The sequence below is a fragment of the Solanum pennellii genome, chromosome 9 (genome assembly GCF_001406875.1).
Source record: "Solanum pennellii chromosome 9, SPENNV200".
Taxonomy (NCBI): domain Eukaryota; kingdom Viridiplantae; phylum Streptophyta; class Magnoliopsida; order Solanales; family Solanaceae; genus Solanum; species Solanum pennellii.
In genome coordinates, this window is record NC_028645.1 from 35,157,172 (window position 1) to 35,171,451 (window position 14,280).

At 34.2% G+C, this 14,280-nt stretch overlaps 1 pseudogene; it reads left to right on the forward strand.

Annotated features, from left to right (window-relative positions):
* Positions 1-2,828, forward strand: part of LOC114074026 — a 9,515-nt pseudogene extending 6,687 nt beyond the window's left edge.
* The last annotated feature ends 11,452 nt before the right edge of the window (positions 2,829-14,280 follow it).

Consider the following 14,280-nt stretch of genomic DNA (forward strand, 5'->3'; position numbering starts at 1 on the left):
TATGTATGTATGTATGTATGTATGTATGTATGTATGTATGTATATATGTATGTATGTATGTATGTATGTATGTATGTATGCATGTATGTATGTATGTATGTATGTATTACATCATGCCTTTCACTAAGTAGTATATATATATATATATATACATATACATATACATATATACATGTATATAGATATATATGTATGTATGTATGTATGTATGTATGTATTACATTATGCCTGTCACTAAGTAAATAATTCAGTATTCAGAAAATACCTAATACCAAATGATACTAATGTCTCAGAAAATAATCAATGTCGAACACCATAATTCTAAAAGTTTACTCCTCAATATTATACCAAAGACCGAATTATTGAATATAAAATTATCACCTGTTTTGATTCAAGAAATCGATTTCCAATATTTTATGTCCAATCCTAAGAATCACCGTTAAGCTTTATGACATGATATTATTGAGTTTCCAAAAGGTGTAAATGATAAATAAAGTATATTTTAAAAAAATAATAATTAAAGAAAGAGAAGACATGCAATTTAAAAGGTGTTAGTGAGAAATGAATTTCTTTATTAGGAAAAAACATCATTTAGATAAAATATGCAAAACATTTTTTGAAAATGTGTTAATGAGAAATGTAGGTTCTTTTTAGAAAACAAAAACATCAATTACAGAAAACATGTATTTTAAAAGTGTTACTCAAAAATGAAGTTCTTTTTTAAGGAAATACATCAATGAGAGAAAGCATGCCATTTAAAAGGTGTTAATGACAAATGAAGTTCTTTTGAGGAGAAAAACATCAATTAGAGAAAACATGTAATTTAAAGGTGTTGATTAAAAATGATGTTATTTTTAGGAAAAGAATATCAATTAGAGAAAACAAGTCGTTTAAAAGGTACGTTAATGAGAAATGAAGTTCTTTTTAGGGAATAACATTAATTATAGAAAACATGTAATTTAAAAGGTGTTGATGAAAAATGAAGTCTTTTTTTAGTAAAAAGACATCAATTAGAGAAAACATGTTGTTCAAAAGATATTAATGAAAAATGCACTTTTTAGGAAAAAATATCAATTAGTGAAAACATGTTGTTTAAAAGGTGATAATGAGAAATGACGTTCGTTTTAGGAAACAATATCAATTAGAGAAAACATGTAACATAAAAGGTGTTAATGAAAAGTAAAGTTCTTTTTAGCAAAAAACATCAACTAGAGAAAACATGTCATTTGAAATGTTTAATGAAAAATAATTTTTTTTTTACGAAAAAACATATATTATAGAAAACATGCCGTTAAAAAGGTGTTAATTAGAAATAAAGTTCTTTTTAGGAAAAAACATCAATTAGAGAAAACATGTAATTTAAAAGGTGTTAATGAAAATAAAGTTCTTTTTTTAGAAAAAAACCATCAATTGGAGAAACATTCCTTTTAAAAGGTGTTAATGAGAAATGAAGTTTTCTTTAGGAAAAAAATCAATTAGAGAAAACATGTATTTTAAAAGGTGTTACTGAAAAATGAAATCCTTTTTTTATAAAAAAAGATCAATTAAAGAAAACATGTGTTTAAAAGATATTATGAAAAATGAAGTTTTTTTTAGGAAAAAACATGAATTGGATAATACTTGTTTGCTATAAATAGTGTTTCCCTCATTTTCCATATATATTCTACTCTTCTTCTTCTTGCACTTTAGTAAATCTCGTGTGAATTATGATGGAAAGAAAATGATCAATGTGTGGAGGAGATAGATATAGAACCAGGCTAAGGCCTTTGAGGAGATGATTCCTTTTCAAAATCGTAGCGGGGAATCAAAAAGTTCAATATTGAATTGAAGCCCAGAAGTGGAGATTTCACATGAACAGCCCCCTTGCTTTAGCGGAACCTTGTTGGCTAGTGTTCTTCTTTCAATTTCTCGTTATTCTCAACTCAAGTAAAAGCAATTCAAACATCTCTAGAATGCACATTGATATTTAAATTTTAGTATAATTTTTTTTGCTGATTGTAAATTATTGGAAAGTAATATCTGTTTCCTGGACATTATCATTGGCCACAACATTCCTTCTTATACAGCTGAGTGAATGTTGAGCCGAATCAGGAAAGTGTAGATTCATTTAATGCTTTCATATATGTAAACGATTTACGAGGTGTTTAAGTTTCTGAGAAGTGCTTATTTTAGCATTGATACAGCTAAGCCTGACATTATTTTCTCTGGAGAAAAATGGAAAGCCATAACTCTAACTGAAGAGGTACCTGATAACCCTTCATTAAGCAGTGCTCCAGTGAAAAATGTTATGGAGTGGAATTGTGAACTTTGTCAGGTATGTACTACAAGTCAAGATGGCCTGAATGACCACTTGCAAGGAAAAAGACACAAGCGCAAGGTAGCTGCTTTAAGAGAACACAAGGACGAAAAAAACAGCTGCATTGGTAATTTTCCAAAGAAATCAAAAATCATCCAGCTTGTGGAACGTCCTTGCGATGATACGATATTAGGGAAGAAATCAGAGGAAGGATTATCAAGTCCAAACAATAATGATCCACCAACCTTGATGATACATGACAAAGAAGATGACTTGAGAAAGAGTGCAGGCCATGAAAAGTAAAACATTAAAGGATTCACATTTTGGTGTGATACATGCAAAATAGGGACTTTCGCTCACATAAGATTGGAAAAAACACAAGCGCTACGAGGAGAACGAAAACTGCAACATTAGTCTTTCACCAATTAAACCACAATTCATCCCACCCGTGGAACATCGTTGCAATGATCTGGTATTAGACAAGAAACTAGAGGAAGGATAATCAGGTACAAATGATAACGATCAACCATGACTTTATTAGCAAGGACATGCAGTGTTAATTACAAACGGTGAGCAGAGATTGTTATTGATTATGTCAAGAACGTAGAAGAATGATTGTATCAATAAACTATTAGCTTATTTTTGTTGTCAAGTAAACCTGTTATTACCTTTGGATCCGTGGCACTGTCTGCCAACTAGTATTTCATTTTGTTGTATAAGGAAATCATATTTATGAATGTTATCTTTTGATATATGTGGTGTGATATGTCTCATCTATGATATTTGGTTAGATGTGTTATTGAATTTTGAAAGGTGTGAATAGAAAATGAAGAGTTGGGACTTTTATGACAAAATGAGACCTTTTTTAAGAATTGCGACTTTTTTGAAGGGGTGACTTTTCGGGAAGGTTGTAATTTTTCAGAAACACTTTTCCGAGGATTGTGATCTTTTTGATAAGACACAGTAAAAACATGTTCACCCTATATTTTGTTGTTTATAAACAAAGTGGCTTCCTATCATTTTCAACAATGAATTTTCCGCACTTTGTATTTTGCACAAATAAATTTTAGTTTAGTTTACCATTTTTTAGTGGTTTGCTGAGACAATGGTTTTAGGTACCTGGGAAGAATATATTTTATTAACCTCAGGTGCTTGGGGAAAATAATTTTCTTAAAGGCATACTATGCAAAATTTTAGTAATACAGATAAACAACATGTATCACCTCTACTAAACAAGGGTTTCCATTTATCTATTTCCTCAAATTTTTACTTTTATCTTTTATTTGATGGTTAGAGAATCTACAAACTCACCTGGAGAAAAGAACAAAATTATGTTAATTTGTTGTCATGCTAGAACCGTGGTTGTTGGTATACTTGAATGTTGAATTGTAAGGTCTAATGACATAGGAGCCTTGAGTCACGCTCATAATCTCAATTTTGTTGATATCAAAATGAAAACGTAAATGGATTGGAGTATATCACAAGGAGCTTTTCATGGACCTTAATTTGAGTTTACAATTACCAGGATTGTCTCTGGACATATGACGGTCAATATTAAATATAAACCTGGATAAAGTCATTTGTCTTAATCATATAATCAATTTACTCCAGATTAACTTTTCAACTAGATTATGTTGAGGTGGATTAGTTTGTTTGCAACTTTATATTAATTCCATACTTTATCATGCCTTCTCCATTTGAAGTTTTTTAGTTCTTCAATTTTGTATAATGTTTGATCCTTGAATTCATGTTTTCCAACTTCCTTAGACGATTTTCTTTTACGTTTCCCTTAGGTATCTCAACATCTCACTACACCATAATTTTTGAAAGTTCAGAAGATAGGTTGAACTCAAACTTTAGCATCTTACCACTATATAAAGTTATGATATGGTCACGATGTAGTTTAAACCCAATAAATATTTGCTTTTTGGTGTATTATGACCACTACTAGAACATACATGAAGATAGTTTAATTGGACAACACACTTGTGCCTGTTGTAAATGTTGTTAAGGTATATATAAGAGCATTGTAACACCCCACAAGTAGAAAGAGTTAGAATTAGAAAGAATCATTTTTTGAAAGAATAAAAACTCTGGAAATTTGACAAAATAAAGTTAAGTATGAGTTTTGGGTCAACTTAAAAGGACATAAATCCTAGTTCTTGATGAGTTAGGTGTGCTACAAGATGCCGTAAGAAAGATGTTTGAATTAAATTTCCAACGCCTCTGAGTTTGCGCGATTTTGAGTTTGTAAGAGAGATATATATCCATTTGATGTTGGCCTGTCTAGATAAGGAAAGTCAAAACCGAATTTTGAGAAGGGTAAAATGATCTTTTCAGTACCCAATTAATTAAATTTGTTTCTGTTAATTAAGTTGGCGTCTCATATGATGGGATTCAGTTTACGCAATTGAAACTAAGTTTAGGATTTGAAGAGAAGATAAAAGAAAAGGAGAAAAGAGAAGGAGAAGCAAGGAAATTGCCAAGTTCTTAGAAAAATGGTTGTGAATTTCATCAAGGGGTGATCTCTACGAGTTATGTGAGATCACACAGCGATGGTTTAGTTCACCCACGCGCAAGTCATGATTTGATTCAACATAATTATGTTCTTGAAAGAAGAGTTTATGAGTTCTTGATGAATATTGTTGAAAGTTTCATTGAATCTTGATTGTTGAAGTCTTGAGAAGTTCTTGAGTTAGATTCATGAAATTAGATGTCTTTATGAGTAGATTCTTGAATATTTTGATTATTTAGTCTAATCTAAGTGTTTGAGGAAAGAGCCAAGTGAATCTGGAGGGTTTAGAGTTGAAAAACGAGCAAGAAAAATCGGGGAAATTCAGGAAAAAGGGGTGGGGCGTTGCGCCAACCAGAGCACCCCACTTTGTTCTGTAGTGTGGGCTATGGGGAACCGCGCGAACCGATGCTTCCCATACTGAGTTTTTAAATTTTAGTCCTGGCGCCCTGAGCCACTTTGAGTGCCAGGGCCGTTAGGTTCTCTACTATTTCCAACTTCTTTTCGCATTAGTTCCCTTGAAATGTACCAACGCTTTCTTGTTGATTTCTACACTCTAATATACATCTAAACCACATTAAATCATCATTAATATAAGGTCATAAGACTTAATGTCACGACCGTGGAGCACCCCCTAGACATAATCGGCGTCTTCATCCTCGGAGAAGACTTGGACTAGCCCTTAGCATTCGTCATAACAAATCATAGGTCAAAAATGCTGAAAATTAAAAACTTTTTACATATTAAGGTATACATAGACCTCTCACATATCATATATGGAGTTTACATAGACTCGTCGCTTATTGAAGCTTACAACATAACCAATACATAGGAAATAACCTAATAGTATTGTCTCACATTAAATCATTTAAAGAGTATTACAACATTTGGGGCATAGCCCATACTTCAATACAAAGAGCCACATATAGGCTTACAACCGTAGTCACAAAGATAAAAGAATGAAATAGTTTCTTTAGACATAACAATAACATATCTAGAATAGTGACATGGTAACATCCCCAAACATTGGGGACCTACCAATAACTTGGGGAATATGTCCAAGTCTTCTTGCAAAGTGGCCTCCTAAACTTCAATTGCCCGAACCTACATTGTTTGGGAAAAAGGAAAGAATATGGGTTAGTACAACCACATGTACTAAGTATGGAAACCTATGCAAGTAAAACCATTGAAATCTTGCTTAAAAGGAAATTTTGTTCAAAACCATGCTAAGTCACTTTCAAAAGACTTTACACACATATGAGAGCACATACATGTAAATGAACCATAATATCACTCAAGGAAAGTTTAAAAACAACACAAGGCCAACATTAGCATAAGGTCATATCATCATGGATAGAATCATAATAAGATCATTAAACATAACAACTACAACATAATGTCACAACAACAATACATGTACAAGAGCTTATAACAACATAACATATAAGACCCTTACTCACACCCCTTCCCAAGCCTACAAGTGCAATGCCTTTGTAGAACCCCATAACCCCACATAATCAAGTAAACAAAGTAAAGGATCATAAACAATGTCTACTCTTCATATATCTTCATATCATGCATATTAATATTCATGTACACCAACTTAGACCAATATCATGTTCATCAATGAAACTAACATCATATAGAATCATCAACATGTAAAGACATTATATACATTTTATTCATACTAAAAGTAAATAAGAACATCCTCCTAGGACTTCCCTCAAGGTCAACTTGTGTGATGTATAAGTAGAGTCCCATACCCTTACATACACTAAGTAGAACCCCTCAAGTCACCCTAGTTAGTGTTCACTTTATTACTTTCATTTACTTTCGGAAACAATCACCTTAACCGGCAATATACCATGTGATCTAAACATGGAATCTGGTGTAATGAAACCCTACACCAAAAGAAGTTCCTCTAATTTCCAAGGTAGAATTAAAACATGAACATAACATTCTAGGTGGATCCACTAGCTAGTATTCTTATGGAGGCAACATAGTTAAGTAACAAGGAGATATACTTGAAACCCTCTTCATGAAAAATTGTAATATAGTTTTCATCTCATGTGAAGCATTGTGAACCTACCTTCCCACATCGGGAAGGGATACCTCTCATAACTAGTTCGCTCAGTGCTAAGTTAAAGTCCCTTTTTGAAATGTCTTTAAGTCATTCTTAATCATCATTTCTTAATTTAGGCCATATGATACTAACCCCTTGTATATCATGTCATTAGGTCATTAGGTATTTCATGATAATTTCGTTTCATAACAACCCTTTATTTGTGAGATCAATACATCATGGTCATATCATAGTAAGGCACACAAGTGATTCATATTCCACCTTGTATCATCATAAACTTAACATGATCTCACAATTCACATAGTCAACACATTTCATCACATTCATCATATCATCATCTTCTTAATCTAATCACATACAATACTTCAATTGAATACCATTATCATGTAATCCATCATCATCGATGTAAAGAACTAAAGATCACAATGTCTTACCAATTTGTCTTCATAAGCCTCCTTCAAGATCTTACATCAATCTAAACATATTCATCCATCAATCCACTTAATAACATCATATAATAGTAATCTATACAAGAACTAAGTCAATTGTATAATCACTAATCAATTCAACCTCAATTCATAACCTAGGGTTAAGAGAAAATTGTTCAATCATGAATTCTTCGATATAACTAGGTCAAAGACTAAGAACTACAACAATTTGCCCATCACCAATAATAATATATCAATAATAATCAAAGGAAACCAACATCAAATAACTTTGAAATATCAATTACAAAATTGGAAGAAAACCCAACTTTTAGACTTCATTAGAAACCAATTTTCAAGAGCCTCTTTGGGAAAGAGATCCCAAGAGTGAATAGCTTCCATACCTTTGGATTCCTTAGTGTTTGATGGAGAAAATATGAATTATTTCATCCCTAGTGACCCTTGAAGCTTGGCATTCAATGGAGTCTTTAAATAGACAGAGAAAATAGAGAGAAGTTGGAGAGAGTTGGGTTTGGGAATTATGGGGTTATAAGTTGGTTTTAGACTTAGGGTAGCTTATACAGTCCTTAACTAAATTATTTTAACCACCCCTTAACCCTAAATTAATTAATTAACAAACTAACTAGTTAAACCTAGCTAACTAGTAACTTACAGTAAAGTCGACCCCCAACCAACGAGACCCCGACCTACGCTCCGTAGGTCATCGACGGCCCGTCCTGCATGGGGGTCGTTTGGACAGAGACTGGAATTTCGGCCATTTTTGAAATGTTGCTAATTGCTAACCATCGACGTTCCATTCACCCATTAACGGCTCGTCGATTGGTTCATGGACTGCTGTTGCCAATTTTGACAGTTTTGGGTCAAATAGAAGGGTCCTCTCCAAGGACCCTTAGGGTGGTCCTTGGGGAGTCATACCTGGACTTTTCGACCCTAAAGTTACTCTAAGAAATATATTTAGCACCTTTCTACTAAATTTTACTAAATTCCAACTCTTAAAACCCCATGAAACATGCCAAAGCGCACTAGTACACATTTCACAATTCTCTGGACGTCATGGTCGTTTCTTAACGTTTAAGTCTAACAATTGCTATTTAGTTTCAATACATTATTTTAGTCTTATAAACAGTGTTTCAAGTCTTAGATCATCTTTTGAGGCTCTAGAACAAGTCATGGACTTTCGGAGTGTTACATTATCCCCTCTTTGAGAATATTTGTCCCCGAATGACACCTAAATCTTTATATAGGGGGAGGAGGACTCAAGACTAGCAGCCAAACCAACAGTCATAATAACATTAACTTTCTATGAGTCACAACCCAGAAGAGTACTTCATGTCACATCCGGGGAGCACCCCCTTAACGTAACCCGTGTCGTCATCCTCTTTGAGGACTAAGACTAACCACTTAGCTTACATCATTGCATTCATAGGTTTAAATACGGAAATTTCAAAAACTTTTTCATTACTTCTACATTGGGGCTTACATAGACCCATTTACATACACATAATATTCACATCGAGTAAAAATAGACCCTTCGTATAGGAAGATTACTTAGTCTTTTACTTTTACTGCACATAGATATATATAAATTATAACATAGTCATAAAATCGGATTGTCTCATCTCATAACCTTCTAAAACAAGAATATATCAATTGGACATATCCCATACATCACCGTAATAAGGCCTCATATAGGCTATACAATGTTTAGTACTGAAATTAAAAGGAAAGAACATAAGACTCTTAAAACTAAGACAAATTCATAAGCTTGATAGTGGCATTGCCCTCTGAAAGTGAGGACCTACCCAACTTGGATGAAATAGAATTCTCCTTCAAAGTCATCTCAAAGCCTTCGACCGGAACCTAAAATGTTGGGGAAAAGGGAAAAAATGGGGTTAGTACACCTTTTGTACTAGGTATGAGACTATATGCACACATATCATGAAATCATGCTAAAAAGGGACAATTTATTAAAGTATGCAATTTACTTTGAAAAGCCTCTGCACATTCAAGAAGATTATACCAATCAATAAGATATATTAATTAAGTCAAAAGCATGTATATCACAAGACCAACAATATGAAGTTTAGTCAAGTCAACATGCATATCACATAATTAAACACATAATCAAGGCAACTCTATCATCAAGTTATAATAGCAACAAACATGTATTTGAGTTCATTACAACATAACAAAAGCAAGACAATTACCCATGAGCCCCTATTGAGTAAAGAAGTGCAATGACCAAGTAAAGCCCCATAAATTTACTCAATCAAGTAACCCAACAAGAATCATGACCAACATCCAACTTCTCATAGCATATCAATAAGGGTACATATTATCATACTTTAACCATGAAGACCAACATGTATTCATAAGTAAAACCAATCATCATATAGTATCAGTAATATGCAAGATCATCATATACATATCATGTACCATTATAAATATATACATATATAAGAACATCTTCCTACGAATGACTTTAAGGCCAACTAGTACAATGTATAAGTAGATTCTCATACCCCTACCTAGGCTAAGTCATACCTCTTTAAGTTATCTTAGTTAGAGTCCATTTCATTTACTTTACATTGCTTTTGGGAACTTCTTTCCTTAACCGACATAGACCACATGAGCTAATGTGGAATCCCGTGTCATAGAAGCCTATACCGAAGGAAGGCGGACTACTAAGGTAGTACCAAAATATAAACATAGCAACTATGTGGATTCACTAGCTAGTATTCCTATGGGGGCAACATAGTTCAAGGACTAGGAGATATAGTTGGGACCCTCTTTATGCTACATGCATTATAGTCTCCAATCTTAAGAGTACATTAGTGATCCTACCTTCCCTATGTGGGAAGGGACACTCCTCACTCTAGTTTACTCGGTGCTGAGCTAGAGTCCCTTATGAAATGTCTTTAATACCTTATAATCATCATCATCATAGCTCAATAAGAATTGCCTGCGTATACTCCTTTCATGAAAATTCATATATGTGAGGTCAGCACATTTACATAATCACATCATGATAAGGCACATTTATAAGTATCACCATCCTTATATCATTTACATCCTAGACAAAGCCTCACAAACCATAGTCAAGACATTTCAATTCAACATCATACCAACCCTATCAATCTTAATACAGGGTATACTTCAATACAACATCATCACTTAAATCACAATTAACCACAATTGGAGTAAGGAATTGAGATCACAAGACTTACCAAGTCTCCTTCATGATCTATCCTCAAGGTCTTACAATCAACCCTTAAATCAACCCAATAAGGATGTAATATCATAACACATAAATAACCATCATGGCAACAAAACCAATTGAATTAATACATCACAACCCACCACTAGTTCATAGCTTAAGATAAGAGACTTAGGTCAAAGTCATAATCTACATCAATTACTCAAGAACTATCATGATAGGACAATAATAATATTAATTTATTCATAATTAATAAAACTTCATCTTGTTGTAGTTCAACCAAAAATCAATTCAATTGAACCAACATTACACAATTCATATCAAGATCATAACCTAGGGTTAAGGGGAATAGGTCATCTTCTACAAACTATGTCAATCTATAGATTTGTAGTGAAATATAGTCATAATTCATCATAATTTTATCAATACGATCAAAATAAAATATAAACCGAGATTGGAAAAGACCCACATGAAAACTCAACTTTTGAAATCAATTTGATGGAACCCTTTTGGGGAAAGACATCCCAAAGGTGAAAGAAATCCTAAACCTTAATGTTTGATGAATATTTATGGATAAACCTTTGTGATTGCAGCCCTAGAACCCACCTTAACTTTACTTCTATGGAGTTCTTCAACTTGAGAGATAAAGAAGAGAGAAGGAAGAGAGTTTATGTTTTGGAATTTATGAGAGCTTAGGTTAGTCTAATTGGCTTAGGGTCTTTATATAGGTCATTAATTAACTTAATTAGACCTCACGTAACCCCTAACTAATAAACTAACCATCTTATTAATTAATTTAACTAAACTAAAAACGAGCAGCAAAAGATAGTCTTCATAGACGACTCCCCGTCCACGCCCCGTTTGTCAATCGACGGACCAAGGACCAACCATCCTGTTAGTTCGTCATTGAGTTTAGAGACTGTTCAAAACATGCCTCCCATAGATTTTTTCTAATCTTTCATCGCTGGTGGCCATCGACACGCTGTTGATTGACACATGATCAGTCGATTGCCACTCGTTTGTGCACACTGCCTTTTGGCATCTCCTTGCAAAAATGCAAGGGTCCTCCTCAAGGGCCCTTAAGGGGTCGTGCAAGGAATTTTCGACTATGAACTAACTCTAATACGTGTTAGATACCCTTCCACAAATTTTCATCATTTTCCAACTCCTAAAGGCTAGTCAAATAAGCTAAGCCACACTAGCACCGCGTTGAACTAGTTTTCGGACGTCATGAACGTTCTTTGACGTTTTGATGTCTAAACTTCCTAAATGACTTATATTACTTTAAATAGACCTTAAAGAAGTGTCTAATCCTTTTTACACTTATGTTAAGCTCTAGAACACATCTTATAATTTCGAAGTGTTACATTATCCCCCCTTAGGAACATTCGTCCCTGAATGACACTAAATCTTTTGAAAGGAAGGAATACACTCAAGACTAGCAGCCCAATCAACATCAATCATGATATTTACTCATAGCAATTCGAAACTTCAATTACCACTTATAAGGCTCAAAATAACATTATGAGGAATTTCCTTCTCACAACAACAACATGAGCTCAACATACCATTATGTGAGCCAATTATGCAAAATCACAACTTACCAACATGCTACATATCATTTCATAAAGACTCACCATAACAAAATGCACAACATAACTCAAGACAAGAAAGAATTGTAAATTTTTAAGTCAATATGCACAATTCACTGTAACTTCACTGTAATGACATCAAAATGCACATTTTTGCAAAAATTCACCAAAAATCATAATAACTTCAATTTTTGTCATTATTTTTCACTATTTAGTAATAACAGCTAACCTTCACTAGTAAAGAGATGAGAATAATGGGACTTCATGTCAGCTTCACCCTCCCATGTTGCTCCCTCAACTAGGTGGTTTCTTTCTAACACTTTTACGGAGACCACCTCTTTTATGCTCAACCTCTTCACTTGATGGTCAAGGATTTTTACCGCTATCTCCTCATAAGAGAGGTTATCCTTAATACCAAGACCCTCAATAGGAATAATATACTCAGGATAACTAATACACTTCTTAAGCATAGAAACATGGAAAAGCGAATGAACCGAAGCCAATTCACTAGGAAACTTTAACTCATATGCCACCTTATTTTTTGCAAGATTTCATAGGGACCCACATAACATGGACTAAACATTCCTTTCTTGAAAAATCTAACCACCCCTTTCATAGGCAAAATTTTCAAGTACACCTTATCACCTTCTTAAAACTTTAATTCCCTTCTCCTATGGTCGACATAAGACTTTTATCGACTATAGGCTATTTTCAAGCGATTCCTTATAATATGAACCCTTCTCCAAGGTCTTGTAAAACAAATTAGGACCCAAAAGTGAAGACTCACCCACTTCAACCCATCCAATTGGAGATCTAAAATTCCTACCATACAAGGCTTTGTAAGGGGCCATAGATATAGATAAATGATAACTATTGTTGTAAGCAAACTCCACCAAAGGCAAATGCTTATCCCAATTCCCTTGAAATCAATGATAGAAGCTCTAAGCATATCCTCAAGGGTTTGAATAGTATGCTCCGCTTGACCATCCGCTTGGGGATGAAAGCGGTGCTTAACTTCATCTTGGTACCCAACAATTCTTGGAATGACCTCCAAAACCTAGAAGTGAATTGTGCACCCCTATTCGATATAATGGATAACGGAATACAATGGCGACACACAATCTCATCTATAAAGATCCTTGTATAATCCTCCCGGAATAGGTATACTTGACTGGAATGAAATGAGCAGATTTGGTTATCCTATCCACAACCACCCATATAGAGTCATATTGCTTTTTTGTCTGAGGAAAACCAACCACAAAATCCATACTGATGTCTTCCCACTTCAAAATAGGAACTTGTAATTCTTGAAGTAAATCACCCAAGTTTTGGTGTTCGGCATTCACTTGTTGGCAATTTGGACACTTAACTACAAGTTCTGTTGTGTCATTTTTCAAACCTTCCCACCAAAACACTTACCTAAGGTCATGGTACATCTTTATCGAACCCGGATGAATGGAGTAATGTGACCCATGAGCTTCCTGAAGAATCTGGCTCCGAAAACAATCTACATTGGGAACACACGACCTTCCTTGATACCTCAAGACACCATCCCCCCAAGGAGAATGACTCATTAAGCTTACGAAGAACCGATTCCTTCAACTCCATCAATTGTTGATCAAGGTGTTGTTTGGACTTCACCTCAACTACCAAAGGTGACGCAAAGTTATAGTGGACCATAAAACCATCATTCGGAGAATATTCCAACCTAACACCCAATCTAGCCAACCTATGAAGCCGACCTATGAACATCTTTCACTAGGTCTTTCTTGATTTCATCTACATGAGACACACTACCCAAATTCATACGACTAAGAGCATCCGCAACCACATTGTCCTTGCCGGGATGGTAGAGAACACTCATGTCGTAATCCTTCAACAATTCTAATTACCTTCTTTGTCGGAGATTCAACTCCTTTTGAGTAAACACATTTTGGAGATTCTTGTGGTCGGTATACACATCAACATGAATACCATACAAGTAATACCTCCATATTTTCAAAGAAAATATCACGGCCGCTAACTCAAGATCATGAGTTGGATAGTTTCTCTTATGCACATTAAGTTGAATAGAGGCATAGGCTATTACTTTCCCATGTTGCATAAGCACACACCGTAAACCCACTCGAGATGC